General features: G+C 48.0%; 1 protein-coding gene across 2 annotated transcripts in view; it reads left to right on the forward strand.

Annotated features, from left to right (window-relative positions):
* The window catches only part of TBL1X (transducin (beta)-like 1X-linked), a 209,153-nt gene that overhangs the window by 87,382 nt on the left and 98,237 nt on the right, over positions 1-23,534 (forward strand). The window contains exon 2 of one of the 2 annotated variants that reach the window (XM_012656827.1): positions 726-799. The exons of the other annotated variant lie outside the window; for it this stretch is intronic. The gene's annotated coding sequence lies outside the window, so the exon portion shown is untranslated. The remainder of the gene's footprint in view (positions 1-725; positions 800-23,534) is intronic. 2 annotated transcript variants of the gene reach the window in all.

Consider the following 23,534-nt stretch of genomic DNA (forward strand, 5'->3'; position numbering starts at 1 on the left):
TCTGGGACCTGGGGCCCGCCGCCCCTTTCTTCTGCTGCCCTGCCTGGGCTTCCCTTCCTCAGACCCAGTTCATTCCTGCCACAGCACATTGGCACCTGTCATGTCCACAGCCCGGCCTCTCTTGCCCCATTCAAGGGCCCCTTCCTTACACAGCTCCACCCGGGCCCCCACGTAAACTCATCTCCCCATCTCCGGGTCACTGTCTGTTCTGCCACCCGGTGTGACTCCCGAGATTTCTGTCATCTCAGGTTCTCTCGTGCGTTTGTGTGCTAGCTGATCTTCCCTGCCCTTCCCTTGCCGAGTTCCACGGCACTTCCGTCTTCCACAAGGCCCGGCACGTGGTTGCTTGCGTTGACGCTAGAAAGAAATACGTGTATTTTCATTTCGTGTGCTCTAGGACGGTACAGAACACTGTGCCTGTTGCTAGAGTTGAGTAGATTTTTCAGCTGTTGAAACTGCCTGGCAGTGTTGTGATCACGATCAGTTCTGAGATCATGGTGAGTGGTGAGCAGGTTGGTGCGAACCATCTCACCGTGTGCTGTAAACAGAGGCTTACGCCTTAAATTCTCCGGGGATGGTTGCGTGTCATCCGACGCGCTGTTAATGCAGCTTCCTAGTGCCGCTCACTCATTCAACATCTGCCCTGTTGGGGAGCGGTTGAGAACATACCTCAGGATGTGTTTTTTGATGTTTTTGCCTTAACTTGGGGTATTTTTCATTAACAGGTAATTGAAGGCAGAAGAGAGGCTGGAAAATAAACCCTGAAAAGAAGAAGGGATCTGCCTGCGTTTGGCTCTGAGTAAGTGAGATTGCGAAGTGGATTTCTTATTGCATGATGAATAAACTGTCAACCGCTTCATAGTTTCTGTGCTTAAAAAGTAAATGAGACTGTATTGGCTTTGTGTACCGGAAGCAGTGATTTCTCAAGATTTCTGGTAATAGGCGATTATGCTACCAGAGGAAAATGCTGAGTATCGTTATTAACACTTCATAGCAAACTTTCTTATGTAGCTTCTGAAAGTCAGATAAGAATTTGAGAAAGGAAAATGGAGACTGTTATTAAGGTGTGTGTGCTTTTGAGTTGAAACATAGTTTCTAATCTTTTTTCCGAGAACACATTTGAGGCGCTTATTTTATTTCACCCACGGTACGGTGGGGCCCCGTGCTCGCTGAATCAAGAGCATCCTTTTCAGACCATTTCGTGTGAGAGATGTGTTACTTCTGGAGCATTTGGGGAGCCTACAGAGATATGTTTGCCTTTTTGTTTGTTTGGATAACGCACTATAGGGCATGCGTGGGTGCCGTACGGGCCCTGGCGTGGGTGTGTCCCCTGACGGGGTTACACGGGCCATGGCGTGGGTGTGAGCTCTGTCTGAGTTGTGTGTGTTGACAGCTCATTCCTTTCGATTGCCGAGTAGTAGTCCGTGGCACAGATGTACCGGGATTCATTCATCCATTCACTTGTTGAAGGGTGTTTGTGTGGTTTCCCGTGTGGGCCTGTTACAGGTAGAGCTGATGTAGACAGCCGGTGCGGGTTTGGGTGCGAGCCCGCCACTGCGCGGTCCTGTTTGCTTCCCCCGTGGCCCGGTGAGGGGGGCCCAGCGGGCTGCCCCAGCCGTGCTCTCAGACCCATCTGCATCCGCGGGACGGTTCCAGCCCAGCAGACTGCAGCCTGAGGTCCCCGTGGCCCATCTGCTGCGGTTCCATTCCTTTCTCGGACCTCACTGATGGGGGAGCAAAAAGGGACACTCTGTAGAAGGAGCAGAGCCATTGTCCTTTTGAGGGCCGCTGTGCTTGCCGGGAAGAAGATGAGTCGAGTTTAGGAACGCCCCTGCCCCAGCTGGGACATCGGGAGCACTGGAGCTTTCAGAATGGTACGAGCCAAACCCCGGAAGCCTTCAGGCAGGTAGCACTGCCTGGTGGCCCTCCCTAGAGGCCGACTGTGTCTCCACGCTGTCCCCAGGAGATGCCTGCGGGGAGCCCCCATGGGGCGGGGTCAGCTGCTCGAGAAGCGGTGCAGGTTGGAGCTTTGTCCCAGCACCGCCGTCACATGAATTCAACTTGGTGTGTGCCTCGGAAGCACCAGGGCGGGGGACAAGTCTGACAGCTCTCCCTTCACGCCCGCTGTGGTCACCTGCGCCCTCTGGGACTTCCGGGAAGTGGGTTAAATCCTCTGAGCCTCTGTCCCCTGTACGATGGGGCAGCGGAGCCCAACCTCGTGGTGTACTCAGGAGCACATTGCAGCTGCCGAGTCAGTGCGTGTTCCTTGTCACCCTGCCAGTCCTCTCCCCCGCCCACCCATAACAGCCTGGAAGTGGGTGAAAGGTTTCCGGGGGCGGGGGAGGGTATCTTGAGCCCCAAGGGCACCACTCACTGACTCTGGGCTTCGTGCTGTTTGTGGGACGTGTTGTGTGTGTGTTGCGTCTCCTGGGCACTTGTCTTCTGCTGTCGCACGTGACTCTGACTACTGTCCTTTTTGAGGTCGAAGTGACTGGGATGGGTGGGCAGTTCTCACCCATTGCCTTTTATCCATAAAACCCAAGAGGGGCGCAAATAATCCGGGTAGTTGTAATCAAAGCGAGCCATGACCCAAAGAGAAGCGGTGCCCTGCAGCCTTGGACCATCGCAGTGGATGGATTAGAACCGGAAACCGTTGCAAGGACACAACAGGGTCTCTGGTGGAGTTGTCCCTGCTCTGCTGGTAAAGGCGGTGCCCCAGAGAGGTGGCTGGGCAGGCCCCGCATGGGGTGGGTGTACTGCTAACCTATCTTACCATTTCATTTTCTTTATAAAGGACAGTGCCCAAGTAGCTCTTTCTCAGTTGAGGACAGTGGTTCTCTTCTGGGGGGCAATTTTCCCCACCCAGGGGACATGTGGCCGTGTGTGGAGACCTTTTTGCTTGTCGCGGCCTGGGGGTGTGTGTGTGAGATGCTGGCATCACGTGGGTGGAGGCCAGAGCTGCTGCTCAGCCCCCCGCCCCCCCACAGGGTGCTCTGGCCCCGGATGTGAGTGGCGACAGGGCTGGCTGGGGCGGGACCCGGCGGAGAGCTTTGGGTTCGCAGAGTACAGCCCTCCGTCTCCTTTCGCAGCAGTTCAGCGGCTTGGCATGAAGCACCGCGGCACGCAGCTAGGCACCTGCGGATCCCCTGCAGGTGACTCTTGAACTCGATGGAACTACACATTTGGAAAACAGTAAGGATGCTGTATTAGTCCGCCCGGGCTGCCGTGACAAAACAGCACAGGCGGGTGGCTTAAACAACAGAAATTTGTTTTCTCACAATTCTGGAGGCTGGAAGTCCAAGGTCAGGGTGCCAGGAAATTCAGTTTCTGGTGAGGCCTGTCGTCCTGGCTCGCAGACGCTGCCGTGTCACCGTCCTCACATGGCCTTTCTTCTGTGCCCAGCGGGGAGGGAGAGAAATCACACAGTGCTCGTGCTCTGTGTCCCTTCCTCTTCTGAGGCCACCAGTCTTGTCAGATTAGGCCCCACCTATGAGCTCATATAACCGTGATTACTTTCCTAAAGGCCTTGTATCCAAATAAAGTCCCCTTGGGACTTAGGGCTTCAGATCTTGGGGGTACACACTCCAGCCCATAACAGATATAGACCTGACCTTGTCCACCTAAGTCGTGTTTTTCTTTGTATTAAGAAATATATTTTTAGCAATGGATCATATATTATACGAATCAGTTTAATTTAACTTCATTTATAGTCTATTCAAAAGGAAAATAATCTGCACAATTCGATCTTTTTCCTAGCTAGTCATTCTGAATCTAATTATTTAGAATAATTATAGAATTCTCCAAATTTCCCATCTTAAGACATCCATATGCACAATTAGTAATTTTTTGATGGAAGCTCCCATGTGAAAATAGTTCCCCAAGAAAAAACTGTAACTGAAAGATCTTGGCCTCTATGTAAGGCAGGTATAAAAATAATTATTATTTCTTTGTTGTGATAAAACATGCATAAAGTTTACCATCTTACACAGTTCAGCCGTACAGCCCAGTGGCATTCGGTACATTCACGCTGTTGTGCAGCCACCTCCACCCCCCCTCTCCAGACCTGTTGTCATCTTTCCCAGCCGAAACTCTGTCCCTGGTAAACTCCAATTCTTCAGCCCCTGGCGCCCCCCGTTCTGCTTTCTGTCTCTGCGAATCTGACTACTCTGGACACCTTATGGCAGTGGAATCCTACAGACTTGTCCTTTTGTGACTGGCTTCTTTCACTTGGCATAATAACCTCAAGGTTTATCCGCGTTGTAGCATGGGACAGAATTTTCTTCCTTTCTAAGGCTGAATAATAATCCCTTGTTTGTATAAGGCCACATTTTGTTTATCTAGCCATCCATCGATGGGCAGTTGGGTTATTTGCAAAAAATTATTTTGGAGTAGAGTTCATTATGTCTGGCTCATGACTGCGCTTCAGACATAGAAAGTGATTCCAGGTGGTGCATGACGAAATCACCTTGTATCTGCACAGAAAACGCTAGAGCTTTCCTTGTAAACGTCCTCCTGTGCCCTGTCCACAGCTCTGTGCTGTGTCAGGAGCTGCTCTTCTGAGATCAGCGTAGGCACACACTCATCCCACCTGCCTTTCCAATCCCTGCAACTTCCAAAGGAAAGAGTAGAAGAGATACAACAGCAGCCGCGGAAGTGTCCCAGCGGCATGCCAGCCCACTTCGCACTGTGATCTCACGGGAGCTCACTTCTCAGCCACGACCCTCTGTAACAAAGACGTGTGGCAGTTGCCCACCAGCCTTCACTCTGTCCCGGAATTGGCTTTCCTCTTTCCACTCCCCGTAACTTTACTTTCCTGCAAAAGCATAAACTTTCGCTCCGTGTATATAAACTTTGGAGACGCTTCGCAATCAGCATGATGAAGTTGGATCTTCATGTGAAAGGATTCTTGATGATGATTCTGAAATGTGGTGTCTGTAACTTAAACATCGTCTACAAAAATCACTGCTCTATATTTGGACCTGAGTCTGTTCCAGCGTGTTGTCACGGTACTTCATCCCAAAGCAACTGCTGTTTGCTTACCAAGGGGATCTTTCAACTCAGATGAGTTTATAACTCTGTTTACATGGAATGATCAAGATGGAGTTCGCTGACATTTGGTGCAAAGTAGGACAACAGAAGTGATATTGAATTATCTGTTCATTTGTTCAGCAGATAATAAAAGCCTTCTGGGTGCAGGTGCTGCGGTTAGAGCAGGATATTAGTTTGCTAGGGTTGCCATAGCAAAGACGTGATTTGATTTTTAGTTGGGAATGGAAAATGTATAGGAGGCTAGTGTGGAGCTTGAAGCGAGCTTGTTGAAATAATTAAAAACCGGTTACAGAATCTGCATTACCTTTACCAATACACATTATCTGACAGTGCTCTGTTGGCATTTTCGAGTCCTTTAAAATGCACATCTGCCTTCTGTTATTTCACACTAACTGAATGCTATCTTTACTTTTCGTGTAAACTTAGAGAAAAATCTTTATTTATTTGTAAGGCAAATCCTCACAGCAGGAGGATTTTCTGGCACACTAGGGTGCATTTAATCTTTATTTTACATTGCTGATTAAGTATGATTCAAATTTTAATTTTATAGTTTCTTTTTAAATTAATTACATTATTGGGTGCTTTCATGTTTTTGCTTAAAAACCTTCCTGCTAGATATACTGCATTTGACAGTGATGAAGGGCAGGTTATTTACTGACCTTTAATATTTTTTATGTCCACCTTTAAGACATTTTTTCCCCTATGTGACCACACAGTGTTTGGTTTACAAAATCTGTATTTTTCTAAAACACCTAATTTTAGTTTCAAATGTCACCTTTTCACATGGGTTCTTTTCACAGGGTTTATTTACAGGAACCGTTGTCATCCTGCACTCTGCAGCTATTTGTCTTGGTCAGCGAATGCAGGTAGAATATTAATCTTGTATGAAATTCAGATAAGCAGGGAACAGATGTCTTTATGGCTCTTGAAATCTCCTCACTCTGCAGCTGTGGCAAGTTGTTCAACTGTGAATAAAGACATTCTGGACAGGGGCAGGCAAGGGCTGGCACGACCCCATTGGCCACAAAATCCCTCACTGTGTCAGGGAGCGTTTCTTGCCATGGGTCGTCTCTGGTCTGGTCCTAATGCCGTGGGACCGCAGGGTCGCGCCAGGCTCCCTTCGAGAACCTCTTCACGGGGAGAGTCCAGGGGCGTGTGCGTGGACAGCCGCGTGTGCATGGCCAGGGGACTCTGCGTCCCAAGGACGCCTTGGGGGTCCAAGTGGCCAAAGCAGGTGCTTGGCTCTGTTTAATGTCTGGAGGCTGAGCGTGGCCCCAACCCCTGTGTCAGCCAGGTGGGGGGCCAGGGGAGAGGGGACTCCTGCCCTGCCAGGTGTCTTATGAAATGCAGCCCATCACCTTCAATACCGTCATCACGACTTGGCAGAAGGGGTGTGGCGTGTGCACCAGGCATCGGGCTGCATCGGGCCTTGCAGGGATTTTGAAAACGGTGGTTAAATTGATGCATTTCAAGTCACTGACGCATGCCCAGATCGTCTGGTGAGTTCAGCCGGGAGGTCAGAGCGCGCCACAGCATTTCCCCGATGCAGGTTTGATCCGGGCAGCTCTGGCTGACGGGCTGCCTCCCGGAACCTCTGCTGGAAGGGGCTGGATGCCCCTGTATGTCCTTTTTTCACCAGCAAGAAAGAAGTGTACCGTGTAGAACGTGTGTAGGCACACCTTGAAAACGTTCCCCACTCATGGCCCCTCCTGACGGAGCTTCTGTCGGTCCTGGGGGACAGATGATACCCCCACTCTCACCGCTTCTCTTGCCCAGAGCGCAACTGTCCTGTGCTTGATCGTGTCGAATAGCGTGAAGTCATTGAGCCATTTTCTAAACAGCTTTATTGAGACACAGTTCATGTACCATCAAAGTCCCTCACTGAAAGTGTACAGTAAAGTGGTTTTTAGTATATTCTCAGAGTTGTGCAACCATTACCACAATCTAAGCTTAGAATTATTTTAATACCCCAAAAAGAAGCCCTGTGCCCACTGGCAGTCACTCCCAGGCTTCCCTCCAGGCCTAGCCCCGTGCGACCGCCAGGTGACGTTGTGCTCCTATAGATTTGCTATTCTGGACATTTCGTGTAAATGCATCGTACAACGCGTGGGTCTTTTGTGTCCTGGTTCTTTCACTGAGCAGCGCGTTTCCAGAGTCCACCCGTGTTGTGGCCTGTGGCGGTGCCTCTGTCCTTCTCGTGGCCCAATAGTACTATTCCTTTGTGTGCTAGACCGTGTTTTGTCGATGCATTCCTCAGTCGGCGCACGGTGGGTTGTTTCCACCCTTTGACTATTGTGAATAACGCTACCGTGAACATAAGAGGACTAGTTTTCGTGTGGATGTATGCAAAGTCATTTTTCGAGATACACTTACTAGAGGATTGACTAACTTCCATCAGAGAAATGTTTTGTGGCGTTAAAAACCGATTAGCTGTGTATGTATGTAGTTGGGCGAGGAACAATGAAGTGTGACTTTATTTACGTAACTATTATAACACTATGTACGGACTCTTAAGCTGTCATTGTTTTAGGAGATCAATATTTATGAGTTTGGTGCTTTTTTTTTTAGTCAATCCCAGAAAAATCTGTTGTCAATGTGGACATATTTTACCTGTAATAGGGAGGAGGAAGCAGATAAACTTTCAAAAGATCAGTGTAGATAAAATTAATACTGATCAGTTAAGATGACCCCAGGAACTGGTGGGTATCAAAATAATATAGAAAAAATTTTAAGCAAAAGCACGTGTTTCTTTTTCTCTTTTCAGTTAAGGATTTTGAGTAAATTATATGACGAGATGAAGCAGATCGAGACGGCTCCAGATACCTTACTTGGATGCATAATTGGAGTCTGCATCAACTGTCTTTCTTTTCCCCAAATCCATAATTTTAGACTGATCTCAATATTTTCCGAGTTGGTACTTTTTCATTAATTGCATGTAACTTTGGGGTGAATGCCTTCTCTCTCGACTTCCTGTTTTTTTTTTTTTAATTATAGTTTTTAAAATTATAAGCTTGTCCAAGATTGCATGGTCAGTTTGTAGAAAATGCAATTCTTTCAATCTTTGAAAAGTACTCCATTAAAAAAAAAGAGTTATCCTTATTTTCTCAAGCGTAGAATGTCACACGTGCCTGGGATTCACTTAAATTTGCCCACCAGTTAGTCTTTTCGAGAGGGCTTAGAGAAGAGTTGGTGCTGTTACAACAGTCTGGAACGTCTTGGGTGACCTGGAGCGGCAGCCGCGAGGGGACACCCTGTGGCGGTGGAGCTGTTCCTGTCTGCCTGGTCCAGGGCGGCAGCCACCGGCCACACACAGCTCGTGAGCACTTGACTGTGGCCAGTGTGACTGAGGCACTGAATTGTGGGTTTTGTTTCATTTTGTTGTAAGATGTGAACAGCGGCTGCCTACGGTGGACAGGGCAGGTAGATCAGCAGTCGTGCTTGATGGGTCAGTGCAGCGAGTTCCAGCATGCGGGCGTGAGATGCAGGGAGCTTGTCAGAGAGCCAGGTAACCCGGGACTGTATTTTGGTGGACCCCGGGAAACCAGGGGAGACCTAATCCCTTGAGAAAAGAGTGGCTCTCAAAGGAGGTGATTTTGCATCCTCTCTGCCCACGCCCTGGGACATCTGACAATGTCTGGCAGTCACGGTGGGGGAGGGTGCTCTCTGCATCTGATGGGCAGAGGCCAGGGATGCTGCCCAGCATCCCGCAGTGCACAGATGTCCCGCGTTGCAAAGAACTGTCCAGCTCCAAACGTGCTGCGGCCGAGAAACCCTGCTTTGTGTCACAAGGCTGGCATGGCCCTGAGCTACGGCATGGACAGCTGCAGGCCCGGCTTTATAAAGGAAGAGATGCAGCGTGAACATGGGACCGATCCCTGGGCCACGGGGCTTCTCGGACTTCTCCTCCTCCTTGCCGTTCCAACTTACATAAGTACAAGAATGGGGAGTTAGTTCATGTTCATCGTGAGTCAAAATGGTGACACAGCGGTGGTCTTTTGTGCCCAATAGCTTTATTGTTAAAGGAGAGAAAGAAGTTGCATCTGCAGTTTTCTCTCAGGTTGAATTTGGGTACACCTGACTCTAGACCATACCTGTCCACCGGCACTGCTGTGGGCTCAACTAATGGGAGGGTGACAAGGAATGCGGGGTGGCTAAGCTGCAAGGATGTGTCCTCCTCACTTTCCGGTTTATTTAACCCTCCATGATGATTAGAAAGCATTTACAAAGTTCCTGTTTTGCAAACCAGTCTTGGCACTATCTGGCAAAACAGAAACACTTAATTAAATGATTGCAAAGGAACTTCCACTTCCTGTTAAGCGCTGTGATAAAATTCTTTAAAAATCCTGGCCAGGAGTGTTGGCTCACACCTGTAATCCTAGCACTCTGGGAGGCTGAGGCAGAAGGATTGCTTGAGGTCAGATGTTCGAGACCAGCCTGAGCAAGAGCAAGACCCCATCTCTATTAAAAATAGAAAAAAATTAGCCAGACATGATGGCAGGCACCTGTGGTCCCAGCTACTCGGGAGGCTGAGGCAGGAGGATTGCTTGGGCTTAAGAGTTTGAAGTTGCAGTGAGCTATGATGATGCCACGGCACTCCAGCCCAGGCGACAGAGTGAGGCTCTGTCTCAAAAAAAAAAAAAAAAAAAAATTCTTTAAAAATGCTAACAGTAACCCCCCACACACTGTCACTGATATTGAAGTATAAGTTGTGAGTGTCACAATTAGTAACGTGCTCGCACACACACACACACACACATGCTTGGGCGTTGAAATTGCAACTCCAGCTGCGCCAAGTGGAGCAGGCAGAAAGGAACACAGAGATGGGAGCTGAAGTAGAGCTCTGTGGATGGCGCTGAGTAGAACTGGGCACCGTAGTAAAACAAGCGTCCCCTGTGCTCCAGTACAAATGGGTCGCCTGTGGCAGGATGCAGGGGCGGCTTTGGCAGGGAGAGCAAACGCTCCTAGCATAATGGAATCGAATTGGCTGTTTCTTTTAAAGGTACTGCAAATTGCTGCAGCATTTATCACCCTAAGGAAGCTTGGACAGCTTGCCAAACAGGTGATATTGATGATAATAATAATAATAATAATAATAATAATAAAGAAACCATGATGCCTGTAGTAAATGGAAATCGTTTTTATCCTATTTGCAAAAACCATAGAAATAAGTAGGACAGATGTGTCAGCAAATTAGTGAGACAAGTTATTCAAGGAGTTAAATTGAAATCAGTCACAAAAAGTAAGCTCTCTGGCAAGCCCCAAGCCCCAGGGGGATTTGGGTCTTATTTAATTTAAAATTTCTTGAAGCAAAGACCTAATAATAGGCATTATGTTGCTTATGGTTGCAGGCAATTTTATTGTTATTTTTTTCCCTAAATATTTGTGAACGTGTGGATTACATTGTGTGCCAAGATGGAAGGTAAAACCACAGAAAGGGGGCGGAGGTGTCAGATAAATGCCTTTTCAGCAGAGAATCGAAGCCTCTTGTTAGAGCAGTCTAGCTCCACGACGACGCGATGCAAGACGCTGTAACGGAGCTGAAGTGTGCCCCATGTGTGTTCTCCATCGACGCACCGGGCGGCCCCCTCCAAGGCATCATCGCAAGCGCTGATCTTACATTCAGCGTGACAGGGTCTTCAGGCCACCCCGCTGTGGGGTAGCACATGCACAGTGTCTAGGAGTTCTGCTTTTAGCACTTTTAGGGACTCGTCTTCCCATTTCTTGCATCGGTGCCTTGGCGATAGAGTTGGAAATTGGAACCAAAGTAACAGATTGGCTGCCCGGATCCCGTGCGTGAGCCGAGAAGGTATCGAAAGCAGGCGCTGTTTTCTTGGCGAGAGGCTGCGGGGCAGTGAGCAGGAAGAGGATTGCTAGGACGCGGCCGTCGTTTTCCTCTGCACCTGGGGACCCCGGCTTCGGCGGGTTCGATGTCAGGAGCCCCGTGTGTCTACTCTAAGGAAAATTCTTTGTTTTCCCCGGGCCCGTGGGAGACAGCACGCCCGTGTCGTGGCTTGGGGATGAGTGAGTGCTATTTCACAGCTGCGCTCCCTCGACACACAGCCTTTCAATTCCAGCACGGCGCAGAGCCGTCTCCCCCCATCCCTGCCTCCCCTGTTCTTCAAACACTGCGACTGACAGCAAGTGGAAGAAGGAAGAGGGGAAGGTGGAGACAACTAATCTTTAAGTGCTGTCCCTGGCTTCGACAGGGGCTAAAATCATACATGTCCCTAAACCACTGTCATCATTAGTGCTGCTGTTATGGTCGTTGCTGCTCTCGGAAGACCAAGGACTGTAGGAAGGTGATGTCACCACCGGTCTTGTGTCCCTAGAAACTGCACATAGTTACACTAAAAGTCCACACACCCCTTTCTCACGGGGCCCACCGCTGTAACTGTTCCTAAATGATTTTATTTTGCCTTCCCGAAAGCCATCCGAGTGTGTCTGGTTAAATGTGCATGTGTGCGTATCCACGCATTCTTTTCCTGAGGTCTCTTTGTTTTTCCATTTTTTGCCCACCAGGTGGGATGAAAAGAAGGAAGAGTTTACACTTTGCCCCAGGTGTATCAGAACGTTCCAGAGTTTGGGCATGGCTCTCCAGTAAGGAGCTTTCTAAGGCTCTGATTCTCCTCATGGGTGGACAATTGGCAATGTCTGGAGCCATTTTGGGTTGTCACAGTGCAGAGTGGGGAGTGCTCCTGGCACCTAGTGGCTGGGGCCCAGGGATGCTGCTAAAGATCCTACTATGCACAGGACAGCTGCCCTCAACCGAGAGTGGCCAACCCAAATGTCCACAGTGCTGACACAAGAAGCCCTGTTCTAGGGTGGTTTTCACTTGCTCAGTGCTGCGAGAAGGTTTACCTGCCGAAAGATCGTTTCCTCGGAAAGGACCAAGAGCTGCACTGGCCAGGCGGGCAGGCGTCTGGAGTCTGAAAGACGTTGGAAATGTGGTCAGATCAAAGGACACCTCCGCACAGAGCAACCGAGAGACCCCGGAGAGCTGGTGGAGCCTGGCCGCGCATTCTGCTGAGCCCCGACTATGTCTCATTTCCATTTTCATGTAGATTCCGCCAAGGTTTCTCCTGAAAGATGCTGACTCAAGGCCGCCGCCCCTCTTACTTCATTTCTTTGCAGGGCAATTTAGGTGAGGCTGGAGCAGAATGTTCCCCGAGGAGGCGTTATGAGAATCAGGTCTGGCCTTTGCTAAATAAATGTATCAAGAAACTTCACCATCGTTCCAAGGAGGAGGATAAGCGTCTCGCTGAGTCTGGTGCTTTGTGGCAGGGCGGGGCAGGGCCGGCAGCGATGCACGCGGCTGCGTTCTGGTGCACAGTTGCAAAAGTTCCCAGCTGATACAGTCACACCTGAATTATTGCCTTAAAGCTGCAAGTTGATGTTCGAAAGGTGTTTTTGTGGCAGCTTGAAGTGCGATTCCCCAGAATACGGTCCTGTCCATGGACTCAGGCCATGTTATATTAATCGGGTCTCTATCAGCAGGGCACTCCCACGTGGGCCACTGCTGATGCTGCTGTGCCTGGGAATTCCCAGCCTGGGGATCTGCTTCCAGCCGCAGGCACCTTACGAAATGCTAATTTAAACATGTTGATTCTGTCACTTGCATTTCTATTCGCATGCTACTTGTGTAGCGTATATAAGAAAGACTCGCTTATTTTTATCCAAATGCAGGTATGTCTTTTCAGCTTGTGCTGTGATTTACCTGGTGGAGCATACAGGAAGATGAGGTTATGAATTTAAGATTTATTTCAGGAACGTCAGCCGGATGGTTGCTCCCCGTAAGTGAGCGTGTGCATCGATAGCTTTAATGAACTCGGTTCCAGTGTTGTGTTATTGCTTGGAAGAGGGCAGTGAACAAAATTGGATATTAAAGTAACTGCATTGTGCAGAGACTGGGACAGATGTCACAAATGTAGTTCAGATGCTTGCCTGGTAGGCCCTGACATACACACTCAGCTTGTTAATACGGAAACTGCCGAACTTACTCCAAAGTGCGCAGACTCTTTTGGCGTATTCCCAGGTGCTCTTCCCCCACCTTCAGCCGGTCAGCACGTCACGAGCTTGTCTCACCGTTGTCCCCTCGGTGTGTTTGCTTTTGAGCAATTTAAAGCAAATCTCAGACATCACGTCATTTCACCCATAAATATTTCAGGTTGTGTCTCTAGCATAGAAGGATTTTTAAAGTGCCGTGATACCGTTATCATCCTGTAATCGTCTCCTAGGGCCGCGGCAACCAATTTCCACAAACGGGGGGGCTTAAAAGAACAGACGTGTGTTCTCTCGTCGATGAGGAGGTCGGAAGTGGGAAAGCCAGGTGTCGGGGGCTCTGCGGGGGCAGCTGCCCCCGCCTCTCTTCCCACCGCGCCCCAGTGGCTGCAGGTGTTTCGTGGCTCGTGGCTGCGTCACTCCAGTCTCTGCCTCCGTCTTCACGTGGCCTTCCCTGTGTCTCACCTTCTCTTCTGTCTCTCAGGGGGACACTCGTCATTGGGTTTAGGGCCACCGAGGCAATAATCCAGAACAGTCTCATCTCGGGATTCTTAATTTACTCACGTTTGTGGTCCCTTTTTAGAAAATGAGGTCACATTCGGTCCTTTACCGTGTAAGGTAATACTCACCAATTCTGGGGACAGGCCGTGATCTTGTCCCTCTTCTGTTTGTTCCTTTCATGCTCTTGGGAATGTGTGAGTTAGGGGAAGATGGATTATCTTGGTGTTGTGGGGTTTTCTTAAGGTTATGATGAGTTGTTGAGGAAGAGCATTGACAGCATGTAAAGGAAGGTGTCATCGCTAAATGTGGGGGGAAATGAACGCACGTTTTATAGGCCAAATCGATGCTTGCAGAAACCAGTGTCCTAGATTAAAATTATATGTGAACCTCCACTCTCTTCATCTATAAAGCAAGGGTAGCAATGAATTACCTCACAGATTGTTGTAAAGATTAAAGATAAAAATGGATACAGTAGGAACACAGCATGTAAATGCTAAGCATTTAATGTATGTAGTTCATCTCTTTTTCCTTGAGGCTCAAAGTCAAACCAAGAAAGTAATACCAGCAACGCAGAATGCTAAGGGCTGATTCCTGTAATATATGAAGAATTCCTATAAGGCACTAAGGAAAATGACCAACAGCAACCCATGAGAAAAATGGGCAAAAGAAATGAACAGTTTTCTTTCTTTATTTTTGAGACAGGGTCTTGCTCTGTTGCCTGGGCTGGAGTGCAGTGGTGTCATCCTAGCTCACTGCAGCCTCAAACTTCTGGCCTCAAGCGATCCTCCTCCCTCAGCCTCCCAAGTAACTAGGACTACAGGTGCATGCCACCACGCCCAGCTAATTTTTTATTTTTTGTAGAGTTGCCGAGGCTGGTCTCAAACTCCTGGCCTCAAGTGATCTTCCTGCCTCAACCTCCCAAAGTGCTGGGATTACAGGCATGAGCCACTGTGCCCAGCCAGAATGGTTTTCTTGAAGGGAAATAACAACTAGCTCTGAAACAAAATGTTTAGAAAGATGCTCAGTCTCACTCATTACGTGGGGAATGCAAATGAAAAGTATCAGATACCATGTCACCTGTCCCGTTAGCAGAGGTCGACAGCTTGACCCCGTTCTGTTGGCGGGGGCTCACAGCGGAACAGGCACCTGCGCTGCCTGGCGTTGCTGGAGGAACCACTGGAGGACAGGTTGGCAAAACATCAAAATTTAAGAGACTCTTACCCTGTGACCGAGAATCGGCACTCCTTGGGATCTATCTCAGGGACATTTTATAAATGTCTACAAGGCGGTACTTACATGATATTCATCAGAGGCGTTGTTTGTAAAAGCGCTATTGATGGAAGACACTGTTGATAATGAACTTGTCAAATTGTGAAAAATACAGGCATAGAATCTGTCAAACGGGAAAAAGCTTAATTCTATGTGAGGAATGGACTCCGAATGACTCTTGCAGTGAGCAAGGCACGGTCCCCAGTAGTGGGTAGAGTTTATCACACGCTGCACATCGAAGCGCAAGGAGCTGTATACACAGAACATGTCTGGAAGGAAATACCAAGAACCAGACCTCTTGGGCGGGGCGTGGGGCGAGGTAGGAGGGAGACCTTCCAGCGCGTGTGCGTGTTTACCATCTGCACGTACCAGCTAATTCAAAATACGCCATAGTAAGAAAAAACTCTGGGTCTTATTTTATCCCCATATCATATGTGGTCTTTTCTGTGATCTAGTGCCGAAGTCAGCATACTTTTTCTGTAAAAGGCAGGATAGGAAATATTTTTGGCTTTGTGGCCCTCGGGGCTTTCTGTCAGGACTACCCCGCGCTGCGGTTGGACACAGCCGTAGAGAGTAAGCAGGAAAAGGATGGGGGGTGAGCTCCCGTCGAGCCTGATTTACACAAGCAAGCAGCGGCCGAAGCGCCCAAGGGCCATCGTTTGCTAACCCCATCTGATCTAATGGATCCCATTAGTGTATGTCTCAACTCGAGATTAAAATGTCCATTTTTCAATGCCCTTGAAACCATAAGTTGGGGTTTTTCCTTATTCTTTCGTTGTGTTCATCTTTCCTGATCGCACCTCTGCTCACACCGCTGTTCTGTAAAGTTTCCCCATCGGTCCATTTCTTTCTTTGCACTTTTGGCTTAAAGTGTGTTGTCTCCAGGAAGATATCATAACTAATTTCATCTGCTCCAGTCATACTTACTATTTTCTTCTAGATGTTAGGAAGACTTTAAGTGGGTTCCCTGGTTACCTGACACATTGGGGACCCGGGTGTGGGAGTTAAATTCATTTTCTGGTTGGCTGGGAGCAATCTAAAACTTGTGTTTTAACCCTTTTCACTTCTGTTCTGTCCCTTTTTGTTGACTATCTTTTGAAAACATCTGCCCAAATTACTGTCTCTGGAACGCAGTTGGGTAAAGAGAGAAACCTGGGCTTTGGGGTTCGGTGGCTCTAGCCTCTGTGCAGGAGAGTTAACACAGTGGGCCTGAGTGGGGCCTGCCTGCCAGCTTGGGGACTTGGGTTGGCGGGGGGGGGTGGTGTTTCCCGCCCTTCCCTACGCGATAAGAGCACAGCATGTTTGTGCCGAGCACCTCCTTTCCTTCTGGCAGCCTGGAGTCTTGGTCTGTGCTAGGCAGAGGGGCCTGCATGGCCAGCCCTGGTAGAAACCTGGGTACTGAGTCTCTAAGGAGCTGCCCTGGTACAAAATTCTTCATAAGTGTTGCCATTCGGGGCTGGAGGAGGTGAGCACATCCTTTGTGACTCCAGTGGAGGACACCTGGAAGCTGCTCCTAGTTTCCCGCAGGAGGCCAATGCAGCTGATACAGGTCCGGCAAGAGAGAAAGGGGGTAGAAGAGGTTCCTTCCCACGGTTTTTACCAACGTCTCCTACTCACCGTGAAGGCTGTTCCGACTCCATCCTCAGAAACACACGGAAGCATCTGTTTCCCCATGTCCTTGTCCAAGACGGTGTCCGCAGACTCGTTGATCTTGGGCAATCTTATTTAAAAACTGGTATCTTGTAGTGTTCATTTGCATTTCTTTTATCATGAATGAGCATGAGAATATCTTCATATTTTTATGAGCCATTTTATGTGAAACGACAGTTGGTCCTTTGCTCACCTTTCTACTTGATTTCTGGCCTTTTTTTTTCTTGGTGTATACAAGTTCTTTATTAAGAAAATTAGCCTTTGCTCTATGGTACAAGTTGCAAATATTTTTCCACTTTGTCATTAGTCTTTCGAGTTAGTTTAGGATAACTTTTCCAGGCAGAATTTTAATGTGATGAAATTGATCAGTATTTTTTTCTTTAAATTAAAAAAAACGTCATTTACTGTTTTAGCTTCGTATCCTTTCGCTGAGTAAATCTTAGCCGTGAATACAATTGTATGCTGAGACCCGCAAATCCTTCTCGAGAAGCTCTGAGGTGGGGTAAGGGGTGGTCCTGGGGACCCCCAATAAAGACTCAAATTTTAATTCTACCCTCAGCATTTGTGACTCTGGCTGTTACCAGCCTCAGTTTTTAAGGAAATAATAGTACCTGCCTTGCAGGGCTGTTGTAAGGTAGGAGGAACGTACAGGCGAAGTGAAGGAATTGCCCAGAGCAGGTGCTAAAACCTGCTAGCAGTCGCTCTCCTCACCTGCCATGCTGCTGAGGCGGCTGTGGGCTGCCCCGTCGCTGTCACCAGGTGTTGTGCTGGGGTACCTCAGTGCTCCTCGCGGCGAGCACCCCAACCAGCAGCGTCAACAGAGCATCGCTGGGAACTCGCTAGAAATGTGAGCTCTCCAGCCTCACCCGGACCTACGAATTGGAACCTGGGGGTCGGGGACGGGGACTGACCAGCCCTACAGGGGATTCTGATGCCTTCCTAAGTGGATACCCACAGGCCAGCCTGGCACCTGGAGCCTTTGCCTGAGTGTGGTGTGGGCCCGATGCAGCATGGGAGGAGGAGGAGGAAGCGCTGCTACTGATATTTTTTAAAATTCATAGCTAAAAGATGTTTATGAAGCGAGGGAAAAAGCAAAGGTGCTGGACCCTCCTCCTTGCTGAAAGAGCGGTTCTTGGAGGGGGCCGAGCTTGAAGGCACGTGCCCAGCCCTCTCTTGCTGAGGCTGGACGGGGCGTTGCTGGGAAGAGCTTTCCGGGGCCGCGTACCATGTTTCCCCCTCCAGCCTCCGCCGTCCGCTCCCAGTCCTCTCGTAAGAGCAGCTTAAGGTAGCTGGCAGAGATGGATTTCACAGGCATTAGAGGGACGACTGTACCACGGTTGGTGCATTCACCTGTCAGTGGACGTTTGGGTTGTACTCATCTACTTTTTGGTTAAATGAATAATGTTTTAATGCAATATTTAAAAATTAAAATGAATGCAAAACATCCCATGAGGAACAAAATACTAATTTTGAGTAAAGATGGGATCGGTATTTCTGTGCTTTGCTTTTGCCCCAGGAGCTGAGACGCCTTCACACAACATGTTGCTGACTCTGTTGCTACCGTTTTGATATTTTGTTTGTTGTGTATTTTTTGCATTCATTTTGATTTTTAAAAATATTATATTACAATATTGGTGTTTTTTTTGATGGCTGAGTTTTCTGGCATCGCCTTAAATCTTGCACCAGGGGTAAACGACCTAGTCCTGGCCCTGACAGTTCCGCTGTGCTGTGCCTACCCCAGGGTGAGAGGAGTAAGGTTTGAAGTGAATCTTTTGGGGAGCTAACCTAGCTGGACAAAGCAGGGACGAGGTAACCCTACTGGTGGTGCTTTATTTATGCCTTTCCCCAGTGCTGGGATTAAAGTCAGGTCCAGAAAAATTATTACCATACTGTATTATTTCCACAAACTGGGTGGCATAAAATACCAGAATGTATTCTCTCATAGTTCAGGCTGCCTGAAGTCCAAAATCTAGGTGTGGCAGGGTTGTTCGCCTCCAGGGGCTGTGGGAAGGATCCTCCCGTCTCCTCCAGCTCCTGGCGGCTCCAGGTGTCCCTTGGCTTGTGACAGCATCACTCCAGCATCTGCCTCAGTCTCCACACAGACCTTGACATCTCTGCTCTGCATGCGTCTCCAGATGTCTCCTTTTCTCTTTTAACGACATGGACTTAGGGCCCACCCTAATCCAGTATGACCCCATCTTAACTTGATTGCATCTGCAGAGACCCTGTTTCCAAACAAAGTCATGTTCACAGGTACTGGGGGTTAGCAGTGGAACGCGGTTCAACCATTACAGTGACTGTGGTCTTACTCTCCGGAACCAGCTATGCTGAGTTGTTAACAGTTGGTTAATGGACAAGTTCCCCTAATCTTTGCTGGACCATGGTAGGTTAATTACACAAATGGTTACTGTTTACCCCGGAGTGCTTTAATCCATCTGTGGGAAGGAAGCGAGTGTGTTTGCTCAGGGGCACACAGCTTGTGAGCAGTGGGGCTGGAAATGAACCAACGTCTGCCTGGGTCTAAACCCAGGGAAACAGACCATGGTTTACGGCTCAGGTTTCCGAGAAATGTTTTCATGCATCAACTTTTACAGCACAGACTGCACGTTAGATGCTCTTTATGTTTCTGTAAGGCTGTACATCATTCCCTTATATGAAGAAAATTTGGGGGGCTTAAAAAATATACTATGGTTTTATTAGGATTTTGCTGCATATATGTTTAAGCTTTTACAGAACTATGTCTTTAGTGTGTTTATTTATTTTGACACAGAGTCTTACTCTGTCACCTGGGCTAGAGTGCCATGGCATCAGCCTAGCTCACAGCAACCTCAAACTCCTGGGCTCAAGCGATCCTCCTGCCTCAGCCCCCTGAGTAGCTGGGACTACAGGCGAGCACCACCACACCCAACTAATTTTTACTATTTTTAATAGAGACAGAGTCTCACTCTTGCTCAGGCTGGTCTGGAACTCCTGAGCTCAAGCCATCCTCCCTCCTCTGCCTCCCAGAGTGCTAGGATTACACGCGTGAGCCACTGTGCCCGGCCTTTAGTGTGTTTATTTAAGCATGCTAAACTGAGGCCACTCTTCTCATTTACATACCACGACCAAGAGCACCCTAAAGGAGCTTTCTGTGGAGTTGATCTTTATTTTCCCTCCATTAGTTTCAGGCTAATTCTTGAAGATAAGTGAATTGCTGGGTTGGTACTGCTAGGTCATAGTGATGATTCTAGAATGTGTTTGTTCCTAACTTCTGGTCATGTTATTTTTTTTTTTTTCTACAGCACTTCATTATAATTTATTTTTTAGCTAGTAGACTTTATTATTTTAGAGTAGTTTTAGGCTTATAGAAATCTTTTTCTTTTTAATGTGTTTATTGGCAGTGAAATTAGCCATCCCTTTACTGATATTTACAGTATCATTTTGAAGTAGATATTACAGAGAACTTTTGTTTGTAGTGAGGATAGAAATTACACAAAATGCAGCGTCAGTGAGGAACATCCTTGCAGTGTCGGCCAGCTGCCGCCCGGACCGAGCCTGCTGATTGGGATTGGCGCTTGCGGCGATCCGCTGGGCGCTTGCGCACAAACCCCTGGACCTTTCCAGTATGGTGCTCGCTCGTTTAACTCTTCATCCGTGATTGAACTCAGGAGCTTTCTTAAAACGGCATTTAAAGAGATTTCTTCTTGAAAGCTTTCCTTCTAAAAAGCATACAAGTAAGGCTAACCATTTAAGTTTTACACTGTGAGACACGTACATTTTTGTATCCATAACATGTAAGAATCATTACATAATATGAGCATAGGCAGGGAGTGCCTCCTCCGAGATACTTATTAATTACAAAAGGGACACAGGCAGTGACTCATGGTGAGGAAACCCAGCATACCGCCTTGCCCAGGTGACCACGGTCAACATCATCAGCAGGGAGGTACATCGACATCTGACGATGATCTGAGGACACGGCACCGTTTCTGTGGCGTTCCTGCCAAAAATGCACAACCTGAATCTAATCATTTTGCATCTGAAGCTTGAACATTTCAAAGTTTTTTAGGAAATGCATGTGGCGGTATTCCTCTTCTTGAAAGGAAGCCCACGTGTTTAAAACACAGCATCTTTGAAATGCATTTTGGTTTTTAAAGTTTTGTGTTCTTTTTTTTAATGAGTGGAACTATTCGGGGGTATTAAGAATCTAGGTTTTAAACCGCTGCTGTGTGCCGTTCCATTTGGTCTCTAGACTTGCCCGCATTCACACCGGGAGCGGCCCTTTCTTCCTGTTCTTCAGGAGTCTTAAAAGAAACCATGGAGGAGAGGGAGCCGTGAAGTCTGCACCGGCGTATCCCACGGGAAGGGGACTGAGACGTCAGGAGCCGGGCCTTCCTCAGAGACTCAAGGGCTACCCCAAAATCATGAGCCAGTGTGTTGGGGGTGGAGCAGGGAGAAGCAATGGAAAAGTTGTGGCCAGGCGTGGACCTGCCGGGGACAACCCAGGGCAGGTCCCAGAGCCAGGAGCAAGCATTGAACCTTGGGCTGGGCTGTCCCCGCCGAGACTGTCAGTGACAGTTCCTGCCTTCTGCTGCGACCTTGTGCAAAAGCTCCAAGTTTTAAGCCTCCGTTTTATGCTGTGTCACAGAATGCTACTGCCTTGCCCTTCACATGAGGATGGGGCGCGATTCTCCACGGAAGCAGGTAGCACAGTGCCTGGCCCTTCAGCAGACGTTATGCCAATTTCATGGTGGTATCTTGTGTTGTCATTTGATACAGCAGAGAGATGGTTCCGTGCACAGCCTGTCTAGCTTTCTTTCTCAGATGCCATGCTGTGTATCCCAGTTTACTGCTTTTTCCTGTCCGGCTGATTTAAACTCTTATGCTTATTCTAACACTGTTGATATATGAAAATGTATTTTTCATAAGTCCTTGTTTACAGCTGCTTGCTTTGTGCTGGTCATTGCAGGTGTGTGTGTGTGTGTGTGTGTGCGCGCGTGTGAGCAGGGAATCAGCCGCCATCAGGCATCTCACGGGGTGCCAGTGGGAAGAAGAGCAAATCCCGCCCCCTCCGGGCTGGAGAGAGAGGACCCTGATCGCTCCTGCAGGGTGAACAGAGGAAGGGCCGCTCTTGCCTTCAGGAGCTTAGGGAGGTGACATCTGAGCCAGGGCACAAATGGTGAAGAGGACGTTTCTGGAGTCCGGAGGAGGAAGGCGTCCTCAGCTACAGGTCTTCCAGTGAAGCCGGGGCAGAGGAAAGTGCCCAGGGGACAGGGGGTGAGGGCTGGCATGGCGCGTGGGCTCGAAATCAGACCTCTCATTTATTAATGAGTAAAGCAAAGCCATTTGGTCACCTGAAGAATGGCTTTGATTTTCTTTTTGCAGTCTAAACTACTTTGAATTGGAACATTAAACTTAATGTTCCATGTGACAGATGGGACTTTTCATTACTCATTCCCTTAAACATCTTTAGATTTTTGTGTCTGTTGATGTTATATTTTTTCTGATTGCTGACTCCTTTTCCTGTCTTTTGTTTCTGCTTTTTGCTTAATGATTTCCAACATCTTGATGTGTTCTGTTGCCGACTGCCCTGTATCCTCATTCTCCCTCTGTTTATTTCCATTTGTCCACTCTCTTTACTGCCGAGTTGTTGACAGTTTTTCCAAGCACTTACTAAATTGCATTTTAGAGAAGCAATGCCATGTCATAGCCCGTGGTAGTGTAGCTGGGGCTTTTCATACTTGGGGCTTCTCACATCCCTGGTTGTTAGTAGTTAGGAACATCCTAATAACCCTTGGGTCATTATTTCTATAGCAGTCAAAGAGATTATCAAATTATTACTAAAACTGTCATGTCTGGTTACATATGCTATTTTGCATTTTTATTGTGGTAAAATATACATAACATAATGCATTACAATTCAGTGGCATTAAATACATTCATGGTATTGTAATCATGACCACTACAGTGTGTCCCAGAAGTCGCCATACATAGGGAAAGTGGGAAATTGTAGCTAAATGTACCTTTATTTACAAAATATTCATTACAAAATTTTTCCTTTGTAATCTCCATACAATTTTTCCTTTCCATACAAAGGAAAAATTTTGTAATGAATATTTTGTAAATAAAGGTACATTTAGCTACAATTTCTCACTTTCCCTATGTATGGCAACCTTTGGGACACCTGTATTGTATGTACAAATTTTTCATCATCCTTCCCCAAAACCCTGTACCCACCAAACAATAACTGACCTTTCCACACTCCCCTCCACACACTCGGTCCCTGGTGACTTCTGTTCTACTTTCTATCTCTATTTGCTCATATAAGTGGAATGTCTGGCTTATTTCCCTAAGCATAATGTTTTCAAGGTCCATTCATGTTGGAGTATATATCAAAATGTCATCCCTTTTTATGGCTGAATGATACTCCTTTGTATGGATTTTTTTAAAAAAAAAAAGAATAGTAGTAAGTACCTTCCCAGACTGGTGCCTGGGAGGCCACAATGCCCACGGGCCTGTCCATTTTATGTGTTGTGCCATGAGCTTCATGGAAAAGATGTTTCTTCTGTGAGTTTTTGCGTATGCTGCTGGTTTTCACGTCTAGCTTCTAAAGAGATGGTCACAGGGATGTGGTTCTTTGTCTCTCTGATGCTATAGTAATGGAATTGCTCCCCTCTGACCAAATCAGACCTAAGTACAGCCATCCGCCCACCTACCCATCCACCCACCCATATCCATCCATCCACCACCCATTATCCATCCATCCATCCATCCACCCATCCACCCACCCATTATCCACCCACCCATTATCCATCCATCCATCCACCCACCCACCCATTATGCATCCATCCACCCATCCATCCACCACCCATTATCCATCCATCTACCCACCTACCTATCCACCCACCCATATCCGTCCATCCACCCACCCATTATCCATCCATCCATCCATCCACCCATCCACCCACCCATTATCCATCCATCCATCCACCCACCCACCCATTATACATCCATCCACCCATCCATCCACCCACCCATCCATCCACCCACCCATTATCCATCCATTCATTCATCCACCCACCCACCCA

This window comes from Propithecus coquereli, unplaced genomic scaffold (assembly GCF_000956105.1).
Source record: "Propithecus coquereli isolate 6110/MARCELLA unplaced genomic scaffold, Pcoq_1.0 Scaffold52, whole genome shotgun sequence".
Lineage (NCBI taxonomy): Eukaryota > Metazoa > Chordata > Mammalia > Primates > Indriidae > Propithecus > Propithecus coquereli.